This window comes from Dendrobates tinctorius, unplaced genomic scaffold (genome assembly GCF_039654945.1).
Source record: "Dendrobates tinctorius isolate UK_male_01 unplaced genomic scaffold, ASM3965494v1 ptg000103l, whole genome shotgun sequence".
Classification (NCBI taxonomy): Eukaryota; Metazoa; Chordata; class Amphibia; order Anura; family Dendrobatidae; genus Dendrobates; species Dendrobates tinctorius.
Genome location: NW_027361771.1, coordinates 30,838,175 through 30,852,811, shown reverse-complemented (window position 1 = coordinate 30,852,811; position 14,637 = coordinate 30,838,175). Strand labels below are relative to the sequence as shown.

The window sequence follows — 14,637 nt, the reverse complement described above, 5'->3', positions numbered from 1 at the left end:
CCTGTCCCTGAAGGGCGGATCCCCTCTCTCTGTGGTGCTGTCATGGGTGAGAGAGAATCTACAATTTTCATAGTCATGAAAATAAAGAAGACTCTTTGAATGACAAGGTGTGTCCAAACTTTTGGTCTGTACTGTAGTTGTACACAACTGTTTGAGCACATGGCATGCATTGAATGAGAAGGAGCTTGGTTTTTTTAACTTTAATTTTTGAACGTAGATCCTGCTTGAATAGATTGTTAGCTCCAATTGCGAGCCCTTGAGGTGACCCCATATTTGAAACTTGACTGCATAAGGAATTCATGTAGGGGTGTAGTGAGTATTTTGAGCCCACAGGTGCCTCACAGAATTTTATTAACATTGGGGGGTGGAAATACAATATTTTTATTTGCTGCAAATTTGTCAGGTACACAAGGGTTAATAGGTGAAACTGGACTCCACAATTACCTAATTTTCCATACGCAATGATGCAAAATATGTTGTCATAAACTATTGTGTGGCCAAACGTCAGGGCTAAGAAGGCAGAAGAGGTATGTTGCTTTTGGATCCTTAGAACAGTGTGCAGGAGTGATATTTGTGGAGCCTCTAGGGTTCCAGCACAGAAAACTCAAAAGTGACTTAGCCCTTTAATAAAGCCCCTTAATGGCCGACGTTTTAATGCGTATTGGGGTTAAACCACCAAAGTTTGCAAAAATAGATATAAGTCTCCATGAATATGCCGATTTGTAAAGATATGTGCAGCTATAGCCTCCACCACTACTCAGCTTCTGGAAAATATCAGCCAACACTCACCAGTGTCCGCCCATTTAAAGGGGATACCATTCTGGATGGCTGATTCATGGTTAAGTGAAACAGTTATGTAACAGAGCCCCTACTTGTCAACAAAAACCTGGAACAGCATGCATGCTCCATTAGGAAAACAAATTTTTTTTTTTTTAGCAGCCTGTAGATTCCACAAACCACTAATTGCAAACCAACCCCGCTTGGCACAGCCTTAGGGTATGTGCAGACGGTGCAGATTCTGGTGCAGTGCTGCAGCAGATTTGGCCCTGCAGAACTGCACGTGAAGTACAGTACCATTTAAGGCTATGTAAAACAAAAAACGCTGTGCACATGCTGCGGATTTTTCCGCGCAGATTTAAAACTGCAGCATGTCACTTCTTTTGTGCGGTTTTGCTGCAGTTTTTCATCTGCTCCATTATAGAAATCTGCAGGTGAAAACTGCAGGGGAAATCCGCACAAAAACTGCAGGTAAAACGCAGGTCATTTTAATTCCACAGCAGAATCCGCACCGTGTGCCCACAGCCTTAGGGCTGCAACCTTTAAACACATCAAACTACAATGTATAATCAAAAAATTGTAGCCAGAATCTGAAAAACAAATTTACTTGAATTGTAAACAGTAAAACAGCATATTAAACTGTTTAGTGAAGCCATCTTCATGATGTCCTCCCCCTTAGAGAAGCTAATACATAATAAGCCGATTCAAACATTAGTAAAGGGGTTGTCTGGTCAAAGCTGACAAGTCTGCAGTCAGTCAATCTGTGTCACTGTGCGCTGAGGAGCGTTACCGGTTTCAGACCGGGGACTGGGGGTATGTAGGTAGCGGGCATGGCATTGTTCCATACACTTGTATTGAGCCAAGGCCGTGCGCAAGCAGGCGTGTTTGACTATAGGGCGCCGCCTCGCTCCATACAAGTGTATGGAGAGCGAGGCCAGTATGTATAACTTATACATACCGGTCCCCAGTCTGAAACTGGCGAATCCCTGCAGCGCACAGTGCATGCACTGGGGGATTCATAAGTCTGCAGTCACACAGAGTCACTGCAGACTTATCGGTTTTGACCAGACAACCCCTTTAAAGAAAAAACAGTATATTATGAGAAATTATCTGCTCCCAAGCAGGTCTGATTGCCATTTGAAAGCTGAATACCCTCGCCACCAGTTAGGTCAATTTCAGAACCTGGGAAAATGGACAGCTCATGCAAGTGAAAAACACTGACAGATGATGGCAGAAGCCTTGCTAATTCCAGCTCTGGGCCCCATATTTATGTGTCCTCTGAGCATCATTGCTGTACTTACTGCATGTGCTGGTAGACATGAAAATTAATAAATCTAACCACCTTAGGAGTGTAATGCTAAAAACATGTCAACCAAGTCCTTCAAGCAGCAAACTTTTAAAAAAATATGGGACTGCATCCTAGCCATCCGGATAGATTTCTCTGCTTTAGGGTTGACACACCTGTATCCTGCAGGCACATGGAATCACAACCCTTGAAACCTGCCTCAAAAAGGGGGCACGACATCCTTCACACCAAGGAATACACTACAGACGTCCCCTCAAATTAAGTTGCTCAGTAAATTCAAGGATCCTTACACTTGCAGTCTGGAATATTACCATTATATTACAGAAATATAAATTCCATCAATAAAATTAATATAACTAACAGCAAAATCATATTATCCGTAGAGAAGCAACTGAAAGATTCAAGCAGCCAACGTTCAGGTCAACCAATAATACCCAAGGGGAGAATACACATGGAGTGGCTATGAATGATAAGCAGACTGACTGTAGGGACAATTGCCCTACAAGGGGGCATCTAATGATGTGCAAGAATATACTGAACAGCTTTTCCAGCCACACAGACAATGGTGCACCGATGGAACCTAATCACCTATCAGAGTAATGAAAGCTGCTGTGTAGAGTTGGCAGAGTCAGGATCCAGCCAGGTAACAGACCTGGCTACTAACTACATAGAAATACTGTACATATCCTGAATAGGTCTTGTATTGTATTAAATCTGATAAATGAGTGGCTAAAAAGAGGAGACCTGGGTACAGTATCAAAAAATATCTGAGCAACAAAAAAAAAAAAAAATTCAGATCACCCTTGATGGAAACCAGGCAAGTTCTTGTGCGGAGAAGCCCGGAGTCTCGTCACGCGCCAGACGTTGGTATTGCTTGTGAAGGAAGTGAATCCAGCTTCAATCCATAAAATCAGACCATTTATTTCATGATTAAAATAGATATGGCAACACTAAAATATATACAGGCATGATTGGGGATAAGGGGTGCAAGGAGGTAAAACTAGACAAGTTCCAAACGACTGCTGTGTATTTAAACGGTTTAAGAACGCAGAAGTCGTTTGAAATACGTCCGGTTTCACCTCCTTACACCCCTTATTCCCAATCAAGCCTATGCCTATTTTAGTGTTGCCATATCTGATTTTATGAATTGAAATTGAACAGCTATGTTCCCCCAATACACAGAATACACTATCGAGCTAGTATATACAGTTAGGTCCAGAAATATTTGGCAGAAACACAAGTTTTGGCATTTTAGCTTTCTACCTAATTCGAGTAAGGGTTTAGTAATTACAGTTTTAATATGTAGCTGCCTCTTTTTTAAACGGAGCCGAAAGTATTTGGACAGTTATTTTAAAAGCTCTTTAATGGGGTGCTCCTTTGTTAATCTATCATCAGTCAAGCAGGTAAAAGGTCTGGAGTTCATTGCAGGTGTGGCATTTGCATTTGAAAGCTGTTACAGAGAACCCACAACATGCAGGCAAAGGAGCTCTTAACGGAAGATAAACAGACCATCATTAGGCTGGAAACAAAATCTATAACAGAGAGATAACAGAAATGTTACTAGTTGCCAAATAAGTTTAGTACATTCTGCAAAACAAAATAAAAAAATAAATAAAAAGTGCACAGGTAGTCTTGGGAACTGAATAAGTCATGAACATCCATGGAAGACAACATTGGTAAATGAAGGCAGAATCCTTTCCATGGTGAAGAAAAACCCCTTTACAACATCCATCCAAGTGACAAACTCTGTCCAGGAAGTAGCGGTTTCAATATCTAAGTCTACCATAACAAGAAAACTTCATGAGAGAAAATTATGGAGGGTTCCCCACAAGGTGCAACACATTAATCAGCCTTAAAAATAGAAAGGACAAATTATACTTTGCCAAAAAGAAATCTAAAGAACCCAGCAAAGTTCTTGAAAAGCATTCTTTGGATATATGAAACTAAGATCAACCTGTACCAGAATGATGGGAAGAAAAAAAAAGTATGGAGAGGTATTGTAACGGTCATGATACAAAGCATATCACATGGCCTGTAAAACATGGTGAAGACAGTGTGATGACATGGGCATGCATGGATTCCAATGTCACTGGGCCTCTAGTGTTTATCTATTAAGCGATTAAAGACAGATGCATCCAGATGAATTCTGTAGTGTACAGGGGCGATACTTTCTGCTAATATTCAACAAAAATCTCAATTTGCAGACACTGTGTTTCGGAGTACTGCCACTCATCAGTGCAAAGTGTGAGATCTGGTTTGGATGTGTGAGAGGCGTCTGATCGGGATCCAAGAAGTATCGTTTCTCCTTGTGGAGAGTGACATGTTAAACATGCCAAGATGAGGAGACTTAAAGCCGCAATGGCTTTTATCCTAAGTCATGTGGCAAGGCTCGTTAAAGGGTCAACAATGACCTTTAGGATTGCTACTTCCAATAGGTGGCACTAGAGTTCTAGTCCTCTCTGAAGAGACAATTTGCATATTTCCCAGAGGAGCATTGCAGCTTTAAGTCTCCTCATCTTAGCTTGCTTAATATGTCACTCTCCGCAAGGAGAAGCGATACTTCTTGGATCCTGATCAGACGCCTCTCACATAGCCAAACCAGATCTCACACTTTGCACTGATGAGTGGCAGTACCCCAAAACACAGTGTCTGCAAATTGAGATTCTGGTTTGGCTTTTATCCTAAGTCATGTGGCAATGCTCGTTAAAGGGTCGACAGAAACTTTAAGACATGCTTAGGATAAAACTTAAGGCAGAAAGACCAACAAATAAGGAACAACTGAAGTCAGCTGCAGTAAAGGTCTGGGAAAGCATCACAAGGAGGAAACCCAGTTTTTGTGTCATCCATGGCGTCCAGACTTCAGGCAGTCATTGCCTACAAAGGATTCTCTACAAAGTAACAAGTAGTAAAAACGAACATTTTATTTATGGTAATATGAATTTGTTCAATGACGTTTGAACCCCTGAAATGAGGAAGCTTTGTGGAAACATTGTTGCAATCCTTAAAGGTGTCACAGGATATTTCTGTTCAACCCCTAATTTTTCATTTAAACCTGAAATTCTACTCCTCAACTGCATCTCAATTTCATTTTAAATTAAAAATTTTTTAAAAAATAGTGATATACAGAGGTCAAATCATGAAGACTCGGTCACTGTCCAAATATTTCTAGACCCAACTGTAGGTGAGCAGACTGCTTCTTTATCCTAGAGAGACTAATAACCTGCATGCAGCAAGTTGTCACGAACAGTGTGGGAAGACTAAGTGCAAGAGATGAGGGGAAGGGGGTTCAACACTAGGGAAGAGGGGACCCCTAGGCAGATCTAAAGTCACCCTGTCTGCCCTAAACATTCATATATAGGTTCTGCACCTATCGCCAATCAGGAACCTAATCCCTGCCTGACCCTGGCAATTAAGCCCTGTTTCGGGAAAGACGGGGTATGCACTAGTCAATCCCCACTACAACTAAACACAGATGGGATAGACAAACAAGGGGAACTCTTACCTTGAGTAGACTCAGAGAGATAACACAGACGTCCTCCCAACAGCACCAAAGACAAGATAGCTGACTGTTATAGCTTCAAACCTCAACAGGGGAGAATGGAAATATCACCGGCGATTCCCAGAAGCAGGCAGGAAGTCTATAAACACCCAGGTTCATGTGTGTCAATTAGAGCTGGGGGAGGTTGCCACTGGGTCCAAGAGTCAGAAGGACGAGGAAGGCGTCTGCAAAGCCAACCATAGAGACCTTCTGCAGCCAGATGCTGTGCTACTGTCTGCAGCCTCTGACACACCCATGACCCAAGATGAGCATACACAGAGGGATATACAGTACATGAAGGGGAATTAATGACCTGCACACAGCAGGCTCAGTATATACAGTACATGAAGGGGAACTCATGACCTGCACACAGCAGGCTCAGTATATACAGAGAGATATACATTACATGAAGGGGACTCATGACCTGCACACAGCAGGCTCAGTATATACAGAGGGATATACAGTACATGAAGGGGAATTCATGACCTGCACACAGCAGGCTCAGTATATACAGAGGGATATACAGTACATGAAGGGGAATTCATGACCTGCACACAGCAGGCTCAGTATATACAGAGGGATATACAGTACATGAAGGGGAACTCATGACCTGCACACAGCAGGCTCAGTATATACAGAGGGATATACAGTACATGAAGGGGAACTCATGACCTGCACCCAGCAGGCTCAGTATACACAGAGGGATATACAGTACATGAAGGGGAACTCATGACCTGCACACAGCAGGCTCAGTATATACAGAGGGATATACAGTACATGAAGGGGAACTCATGACCTGCACACAGCAGGCTCAGTATATACAGAGGGATATACAGTACATGAAGGGGAACTCATGACCTGCACACAGCAGGCTCAGTATATACAGAGGGATATACAGTACATGAAGGGGAACTCATGACCTGCACACAGCAGGCTCAGTATATACAGAGGGATATACAGTACATGAAGGGGAACTCATGACCTGCACACAGCAGGCTCAGTATATACAGAGGGATATACAGTACATGAAGGGGAACTCATGACCTGCACACAGCAGGCTCAGTATATACAGAGGGATATACAGTACAAGGGGAACTCATGACCTGCACACAGCAGGCTCAGTATATACAGAGGGATATACAGTACATGAAGGGGAACTCATGACCTGCACCCAGCAGGCTCAGTATACACAGAGGGATATACAGTACATGAAGGGGAACTCATGACCTGCACACAGCAGGCTCAGTATACACAGAGGGATATACAGTACATGAAGGGGAACTCATGACCTGCACACAGCAGGCTCAGTATATACAGAGGGATATACAGTACATGAAGGGGAACTCATGACCTGCACACAGCAGGCTCGGTATATACAGAGGGATATACAGTACATGAAGGGGAACTCATGACCTGCACACAGCAGGCTCGGTATATACAGAGGGATATACAGTACATGAAGGGGAACTCATGACCTGCACACAGCAGGCTCGGTATATACAGAGGGATATACAGTACATGAAGGGGAACTCATGACCTGCACACAGCAGGCTCAGTATATACAGAGGGATATACAGTACATGAAGGGGAACTCATGACCTGCACACAGCAGGCTCAGTATATACAGAGGGATATACAGTACATGAAGGGGAACTCATGACCTGCACACAGCAGGCTCAGTATATACAGAGGGATATACAGTACATGAAGGGGAACTCATGACCTGCACACAGCAGGCTCAGTATATACAGAGGGATATACAGTACATGAAGGGGAACTCATGACCTGCACACAGCAGGCTCAGTATATACAGAGGGATATACAGTACATGAAGGGGAACTCATGACCTGCACCCAGCAGGCTCAGTATATACAGAGGGATATACAGTACATGAAGGGGAACTCATGACCTGCACACAGCAGGCTCAGTATATACAGAGGGATATACAGTACATGAAGGGGAACTCATGACCTGCACACAGCAGGCTCAGTATATACAGAGGGATATACAGTACATGAAGGGGAACTCATGACCTGCACACAGCAGGCTCAGTATACACAGAGGGATATACAGTACATGAAGGGGAACTCATGACCTGCACCCAGCAGGCTCAGTATACACAGAGGGATATACAGTACATGAAGGGGAACTCATGACCTGCACACAGCAGGCTCAGTATATACAGAGGGATATACAGTACATGAAGGGGAACTCATGACCTGCACACAGCAGGCTCAGTATATACAGAGGGATATACAGTACATGAAGGGGAACTCATGACCTGCACACAGCAGGCTCAGTATATACAGAGGGATATACAGTACATGAAGGGGAACTCATGACCTGCACACAGCAGGCTCAGTATATACAGAGGGATATACAGTACATGAAGGGGAACTCATGACCTGCACACAGCAGGCTCAGTATATACAGAGGGATATACAGTACATGAAGGGGAACTCATGACCTGCACACAGCAGGCTCAGTATATACAGAGGGATATACAGTACATGAAGGGGAACTCATGACCTGCACACAGCAGGCTCAGTATATACAGAGGGATATACAGTACATGAAGGGGAACTCATGACCTGCACACAGCAGGCTCAGTATATACAGAGGGATATACAGTACATGAAGGGGAACTCATGACCTGCACCCAGCAGGCTCAGTATATACAGAGGGATATACAGTACATGAAGGGGAACTCATGACCTGCACACAGCAGGCTCAGTATATACAGAGGGATATACAGTACATGAAGGGGAACTCATGACCTGCACACAGCAGGCTCAGTATATACAGAGGGATATACAGTACATGAAGGGGAACTCATGACCTGCACACAGCAGGCTCAGTATATACAGAGGGATATACAGTACATGAAGGGGAACTCATGACCTGCACACAGCAGGCTCAGTATATACAGAGGGATATACAGTACATGAAGGGGAACTCATGACCTGCACACAGCAGGCTCAGTATATACAGAGGGATATACAGTACATGAAGGGGAACTCATGACCTGCACACAGCAGGCTCAGTATATACAGAGGGATATACAGTACATGAAGGGGAACTCTTGACCTGCACACAGCAGGCTCAGTATATACAGAGGGATATACAGTACATGAAGGGGAACTCATGACCTGCACACAGCAGGCTCAGTATATACAGAGGGATATACAGTACATGAAGGGGAACTCATGACCTGCACAAAGCAGGCTCGGTATATACAGAGGGATATACAGTACATGAAGGGGAACTCATGACCTGCACACAGCAGGCTCAGTATATACAGAGGGATATACAGTACATGAAGGGGAACTCATGACCTGCACACAGCAGGCTCGGTATATACAGAGGGATATACAGTACATGAAGGGGAACTCATGACCTGCACACAGCAGGCTCAGTATATACAGAGGGATATACAGTACATGAAGGGGAACTCATGACCTGCACACAGCAGGCTCGGTATATACAGAGGGATATACAGTACATGAAGGGGAACTCATGACCTGCACACAGCAGGCTCAGTATATACAGAGGGATATACAGTACATGAAGGGGAACTCATGACCTGCACACAGCAGGCTCAGTATATACAGAGGGATATACAGTACATGAAGGGGAACTCATGACCTGCACACAGCAGGCTCGGTATATACAGAGGGATATACAGTACATGAAGGGGAACTCATGACCTGCACACAGCAGGCTCAGTATATAACATTACAGGTCATATAAAAGGAGGGGGACGAAACCTGTACAGCAGCATCCCTATCTAATTGAAGGCAGTGGCAGACTCAGACAGGAGAGGGCCCAGTGCAAGAACAATATATGGGCCCTTTACAGTCCAATATGCAAAACAGAAGCCGCGGAGACACCATCACATGTTTCTCAACGCAAGCAGTGACCAGCCAGGTCTTTGCCCGGGAAGGAACAACCACGGGAAGGGCAGTCTCCAATGAAGGAAACCACCTATGCCAAAACATGGTATCCATCCACATACAACTGTTTCGGGGTATTGCCCCTCATCAGTGTGGAGTAGGAAACTGGCTGGTAGGAGCAATGCCTAGTAAAAAGACTATGAAAAGGAGGATGAATGAACTCATGGAGATCAACATCCGACACTGCGGAGACACCATCACGTGTTTCTCAACGCAGTGATTCTAGAGCACTGCCCCCATCCCTTATGGGAAATATGTAAAACATGCAAAACAGAAGCCGCGGAGACACCATCACATGTTTCTCAACGCAAGCAGTGACCAGCCAGGTCTTTGCCCGGGAAGGAACAACCACGGGAAGGGCAGTCTCCAATGAAGGAAACCACCTATGCCAAAACATGGTATCCATCCACATACAACTGTTTCGGGGTATTGCCCCTCATCAGTGTGGAGTAGGAAACTGGCTGGTAGGAGCAATGCCTAGTAAAAAGACTATGAAAAGGAGGATGAATGAACTCATGGAGATCAACATCCGACACTGCGGAGACACCATCACGTGTTTCTCAACGCAGTGATTCTAGAGCACTGCCCCCATCCCTTATGGGAAATATGTAAAACATGCAAAACAGAAGCCGCGGAGACACCATCACATGTTTCTCAACGCAAGCAGTGACCAGCCAGGTCTTTGCCCGGGAAGGAACAACCACGGGAAGGGCAGTCTCCAATGAAGGAAACCACCTATGCCAAAACATGGTATCCATCCACATACAACTGTTTCGGGGTATTGCCCCTCATCAGTGTGGAGTAGGAAACTGGCTGGTAGGAGCAATGCCTAGTAAAAAGACTATGAAAAGGAGGATGAATGAACTCATGGAGATCAACATCCGACACTGCGGAGACACCATCACGTGTTTCTCAACGCAGTGATTCTAGAGCACTTCCCCCATCCCTTATGGGAAGTGCTCTAGAATCACTGCGTTGAGAAACACGTGATGGTGTCTCCGCAGTGTCGGATGTTGATCTCCATGAGTTCATTCATCCTCCTTTTCATAGTCTTTTTACTAGGCATTGCTCCTACCAGCCAGTTTCCTACTCCACACTGATGAGGGGCAATACCCCGAAACAGTTGTATGTGGATGGATACCATGTTTTGGCATAGGTGGTTTCCTTCATTGGAGACTGCCCTTCCCGTGGTTGTTCCTTCCCGGGCAAAGACCTGGCTGGTCACTGCTTGCGTTGAGAAACATGTGATGGTGTCTCCGCGGCTTCTGTTTTGCATGTTTTACATATTTCCCATAAGGGATGGGGGCAGTGCTCTAGAATCACTGCGTTGAGAAACACGTGATGGTGTCTCCGCAGTGTCGGATGTTGATCTCCATGAGTTCATTCATCCTCCTTTTCATAGTCTTTTTACTAGGCATTGCTCCTACCAGCCAGTTTCCTACTCCACACTGATGAGGGGCAATACCCCGAAACAGTTGTATGTGGATGGATACCATGTTTTGGCATAGGTGGTTTCCTTCATTGGAGACTGCCCTTCCCGTGGTTGTTCCTTCCCGGGCAAAGACCTGGCTGGTCACTGCTTGCGTTGAGAAACATGTGATGGTGTCTCCGCGGCTTCTGTTTTGCATGTTTTACATATTTCCCATAAGGGATGGGGGCAGTGCTCTAGAATCACTGCGTTGAGAAACACGTGATGGTGTCTCCGCAGTGTCGGATGTTGATCTCCATGAGTTCATTCATCCTCCTTTTCATAGTCTTTTTACTAGGCATTGCTCCTACCAGCCAGTTTCCTACTCCACACTGATGAGGGGCAATACCCCGAAACAGTTGTATGTGGATGGATACCATGTTTTGGCATAGGTGGTTTCCTTCATTGGAGACTGCCCTTCCCGTGGTTGTTCCTTCCCGGGCAAAGACCTGGCTGGTCACTGCTTGCGTTGAGAAACATGTGATGGTGTCTCCGCGGCTTCTGTTTTGCATGTTTTACATATTTCCCATAAGGGATGGGGGCAGTGCTCTAGAATCACTGCGTTGAGAAACACGTGATGGTGTCTCCGCAGTGTCGGATGTTGATCTCCATGAGTTCATTCATCCTCCTTTTCATAGTCTTTTTACTAGGCATTGCTCCTACCAGCCAGTTTCCTACTCCACACTGATGAGGGGCAATACCCCGAAACAGTTGTATGTGGATGGATACCATGTTTTGGCATAGGTGGTTTCCTTCATTGGAGACTGCCCTTCCCGTGGTTGTTCCTTCCCGGGCAAAGACCTGGCTGGTCACTGCTTGCGTTGAGAAACATGTGATGGTGTCTCCGCGGCTTCTGTTTTGCATGTTTTACATATTTCCCATAAGGGATGGGGGCAGTGCTCTAGAATCACTGCGTTGAGAAACACGTGATGGTGTCTCCGCAGTGTCGGATGTTGATCTCCATGAGTTCATTCATCCTCCTTTTCATAGTCTTTTTACTAGGCATTGCTCCTACCAGCCAGTTTCCTACTCCACACTGATGAGGGGCAATACCCCGAAACAGTTGTATGTGGATGGATACCATGTTTTGGCATAGGTGGTTTCCTTCATTGGAGACTGCCCTTCCCGTGGTTGTTCCTTCCCGGGCAAAGACCTGGCTGGTCACTGCTTGCGTTGAGAAACATGTGATGGTGTCTCCGCGGCTTCTGTTTTGCATGTTTTACATATTTCCCATAAGGGATGGGGGCAGTGCTCTAGAATCACTGCGTTGAGAAACACGTGATGGTGTCTCCGCAGTGTCGGATGTTGATCTCCATGAGTTCATTCATCCTCCTTTTCATAGTCTTTTTACTAGGCATTGCTCCTACCAGCCAGTTTCCTACTCCACACTGATGAGGGGCAATACCCCGAAACAGTTGTATGTGGATGGATACCATGTTTTGGCATAGGTGGTTTCCTTCATTGGAGACTGCCCTTCCCGTGGTTGTTCCTTCCCGGGCAAAGACCTGGCTGGTCACTGCTTGCGTTGAGAAACATGTGATGGTGTCTCCGCGGCTTCTGTTTTGCATGTTTTACATATTTCCCATAAGGGATGGGGGCAGTGCTCTAGAATCACTGCGTTGAGAAACACGTGATGGTGTCTCCGCAGTGTCGGATGTTGATCTCCATGAGTTCATTCATCCTCCTTTTCATAGTCTTTTTACTAGGCATTGCTCCTACCAGCCAGTTTCCTACTCCACACTGATGAGGGGCAATACCCCGAAACAGTTGTATGTGGATGGATACCATGTTTTGGCATAGGTGGTTTCCTTCATTGGAGACTGCCCTTCCCCGTGGTTGTTCCTTCCCGGGCAAAGACCTGGCTGGTCACTGCTTGCGTTGAGAAACATGTGATGGTGTCTCCGCGGCTTCTGTTTTGCATGTTTTACATATTTCCCATAAGGGATGGGGGCAGTGCTCTAGAATCACTGCGTTGAGAAACACGTGATGGTGTCTCCGCAGTGTCGGATGTTGATCTCCATGAGTTCATTCATCCTCCTTTTCATAGTCTTTACAGTCCAATAGTCCATCATAATGCACAATTCCCCCTGTTTTGGAGTTGAGAAAGTCCCCTCTTATCTCTCAGGCCCCTGTGTGGCTGCACCAATGATATGTTCACCCCTGACTGTAGGCCATATACATGGAGAGGGGCTTATAAACTTGTAAAGTTACAAAAAAAACCATGTAACATGCTTTGATTGCCATTTCAGCCTCATACCCTGATGAAGCCAGTATACTTGGTGAAACATGTTGGTGAGGCCTTTTATTGTAAATAAGACTAGGCATATAACCCTAAATGGAATAGACAGGTCTACTTAATAATATCTTGGTCAAGGATACACACTAACTTAGCAAGTTTTAAATGGTCCTTTAATAGTATGATTAAAAGTAAAATGTTATTATAGTCTTTAGTTACGGATTAATTGCCTTTGGCAAATTGTTAATAACCGGGCTTATAACTTGCACACAGCAGGCTAGAAATGGGGCACAATGAAAGCAGTGCATTCTCCATATTGACATCTATGTGACATCCCCTGGCCCCCAGGCTACTCCTCTCCTAGCAGTGTAAAGAATACATGTATCCTTCCTGCTCCACCACATTGAGCAGAGTAACATTACTTTCCCCACAGTCACCATCATGCAAGAACCAGGAGAAGCTGTGTTACGGCCACCACCGCCGCGCGCCCTGCTCCGGTCTCCACCGCGCACTCTGCCGCTTGCCTCCATACTCACCTGTCGGCTCCGCAGCATTCCTCCTCCCAGCGCCGGCGGCAGCGTCCTCCTCTGGCCGGTCCGCGGCCTGTGACGTCAATGCGAATCCTGCGCATGCGTCCTAGGCCGCGGCCGGCTCTCCCTGGCTGACTCACTATTCCGGCGGTGCCCTGACCGGCTAGCACCGCCGGACCAATGGGAGCGGGCCCCTGCCTATATCAGGCCGCCCTCCCTTAGTGGAGGCGCCTGATCGTTAATGTTCCATTAGCACCCTGGGCCCCCTTGCGTTAACCTCTCTGCCTTGTGCTTGCTCCAGCCTCCGCTCCTGTTGTCCGTGCTCCAGCCTCCGCTCCTGTTGTCCGTGCTCCAGCCTCCGCTCCTGTTGTCCGTGCTCCAGCCTCCGCTCCTGTTGTCCGTGCTCCAGCCTCCGCTCCTGTTGTCCGTGCTCCAGCCTTCCTTCTGTGGTCCGTGCTCCAGTCTCAGTCCCGCTGCCCGTGGTTCGTTCCAGCCGTCCTACTCCAGTTCGCCTACCCGGGCCTAGCTCCCCAGCACGCTCCGAGCCGCCCCTCTTGGTTCCGGCTACCACGGCATCCGAATCCCCGGACCTGCTCCTAACGGTCCCTGTATAGGGGTCGGGTCCACCTGGTTGCTCGTCCGGGGCCCCTCGGTACCGCGGTCCAGAGGGTCCACTCTGGGACTTCCACCTTGCCTAGTGTGAAGGTAACAAGCTGCAGCCTTCACATGTGGTGTATAATACCATTAATGTATGAGGTGTCAGCCATGTTTGGTGGAAATACAGGAAGAGCAAGTGAGGCAGATAGTGAAGGGGAATGGTAGAGGAGCA

General features: G+C 46.2%; 1 protein-coding gene across 5 annotated transcripts in view; it reads right to left on the bottom strand.

Annotated features, from left to right (window-relative positions):
• The window catches only part of TMC6 (transmembrane channel like 6), a 152,643-nt gene that overhangs the window by 69,570 nt on the left and 68,436 nt on the right, over positions 1-14,637 (bottom strand). The window lies entirely within an intron of this gene.